The sequence below is a fragment of the Olea europaea genome, unplaced genomic scaffold, assembly GCF_002742605.1.
Source record: "Olea europaea var. sylvestris unplaced genomic scaffold, O_europaea_v1 scaffold1374, whole genome shotgun sequence".
In the NCBI taxonomy this organism is placed as follows: Eukaryota; Viridiplantae; Streptophyta; class Magnoliopsida; order Lamiales; family Oleaceae; genus Olea; species Olea europaea.
In genome coordinates, this window is record NW_019231251.1 from 36,128 (window position 1) to 38,892 (window position 2,765).

Below are 2,765 nucleotides of genomic sequence, written 5' to 3' on the forward strand. Positions count from 1 at the left end.
GTTAGCCCTATATTTGGACTACTTACTGCTATAATTGATCCGACATTCTAAGTTGCTATATTGACGTGCGGCATGTAAGTGTTTTGCCCTAAGTCTAATCAACTTTAGATATAAACAATTTTAATGTATAATTGATGCAATTTTATAGCAGATCTATTATTTAATTAATATTCAATTAAATTAAATAATAGAGTCTGTAGATTCAAATCTTAGTAATAGATTAATCACAAGGAGTTGTGATTTGATATACAAATTATATATGACTGATTTTTAAATCACCAATGGTTGTAATTAATAACAAGTTATGTATATCATTATTACGGATAAACCATCACGTGTGGCATGTCTTACTTGTGAGTAAGTAGTTGATCTCATAAGCTAAATTGTAGTGACACTTAAATAAACATGTGGATATTTTGTTATAAAACAAAATATTGGAAACCCGTTGAGGAGATTCCATGTCGATAATTATGTGAGTGTCAGTGGTTAATCTCAAACGTTCGATAGTGAAATTGGTTCTTCGACTTGAGATCATTATAGTATCTTACATGAGAACGGTCATACTTTAGTGATGTTGGATGTTTCTTTGCCAAGGTTCGCTAATACGGCATCGTTCGAACATGTCAAGAATCATATGAAAGTTTTCAATGATCAATAAAGGATTTGTCACTCTTAGATAATAAGAGATTACGATTTACATTTTCTTTTTGTTAAATTGATAACAAAATTCTTGGGCAAGGATTATTTATAAGCTGAAAATGAATTTTTAACTTACATTAGCTTAATATTGGGATGAAATATATAATCGATAATTGATATTGACATACATTCATATTCGTAACTGATTGAATCATATTGACAAAATGATTATAATTTCACGGTAAACAAACAAGTTAGGTTTTGTCATGTCGCATGACATTTTTTGTCACATATATTGTTCTGATACATTGTTAGATGTCAATTTAAAATGACGAATGTGAATTGGTGAATTTATTGATTTTGATTATATCAAAATAATAATTAATGTCATTCGATATCATGATCGGGAACCTAATAGGTCACACACAAAATGAGAACTAGAAGAATGAGATTTACTAGTTAATTGATTGACAATTGTTGGACACTTAATTAATTTTGTTGCTTGTTAATATGATTAATTAATTCATGGATCATATTTAATTAGTTGGACCAATTAAATGTTTGATCAAGATAAGTTTAAGAGACGGACCAAATCCACTTGAGCTTATATGAATAGGTTGCTAGGGTTAAAATTTTTGAAGAGAACACAATTAATATTCTTGTTAGCACAAGAAAAGGAAACCTTAGTTCTCCAATCTTGTTCCCTGTATGAATTTTTATTGAAGATTGAACAATGGAATTGTAAATTGCATATCATAATTGTTCGTGTTCAAGATAAGTAAAGGAGTTTGCATAATTTATTAAAGATATTATTCTAAACACAATTTCTATTTAAGTACAAAGAAAATCATTGATGAGAATTGAAAAGTAAATTATTTTTCGTCGTACATAATTAAGTAAATTCCCAACACAGGCAAACTATGCATATGCCTTTATCGTCCCCATTATTACAAAAATCCTAAGGGTAGTACATTGAAAGAAATAAATGAAACAAGAAAAATGCAATAATAAGAGAAAGTTACCGTAGAATTTTTGAAGATTGCCAATACTGTCCGTGTCACAGACACCGTGCTATGTCTAAAAGATGGATAAAAATTTTCGTCACTTTTAATAACTTCGAGACTTCTTTTTATTTTGTTGTTCACACTTTCTCCTCACTAAATAGGTTAAAAGTGCAAGATTATTCCAACAGTAATTCCCTGTGTATAGAAACAACCTTTACAGAAAGCTTATAGGACTTTTATATGGGACTCTATGTGAATATTTTATTGTAAAAAATAAAAATAAAAATCACCCCCTTTCTGTGTCTTATCTGGAGGGATTCTATGACCCCTTCTTCTATACATATAGTCTGCTTCTTATTCGAAAGAGGTTGCTAGCATATAATGTGCAAGTGAAACAACACATACAGTCGTTTATATGTACAAAATATGTATGTATGGGTTAACTTCGTCATGAAGTTTGTGCAAAATTTTAATTTAGTCGATAAAGTTGATATATTTTCATCATTTGATCAATCAATTCCAAAACATTAACATATAATATGTGACAAGCTAGAGTAACAGACGTTAATTCACTTGATTTAAGTTAAAGTCAACAATTAATTTTAATAACATATTTTATCAGTTTTTATCAATAACTACTAAAAATCTATTTTTATTCTAAACCAAACAGGGATATAATGAGTAGAAAAAACTTGAACAGCCAATTATTTGAAATTCCTACAAACTATACAATGACGATGATAGTTGAAATTAACTCATATATGCATGTATATGTTGGAGAATAATGTAGAGAGCGACATCAAAAACTGGAAATATCCTTGCCAAACCTTTGCCTAAAATTGGACAAAGTAACATCAAAGAATATGCCAGAAAATGAAGCAAAGTTGAGGCAAGAGTTAAACTTTTTATCTTTAAAGTCAATTTTATCTAGCAACGGTGTTTACGGATTATGACAATCAACTCTAAATATATAACGACTAACCTATTGTGTTTGTAGCACTCCAAAAGACAAGAACAACGAAACATAAATTGGCTTTTGTACTCCTTATATGGAAAAAAAAAATCCACTTATACAAAATTTTATTATGAAAGGAAGAAAGAAAATGTTATCTATGATTGCAT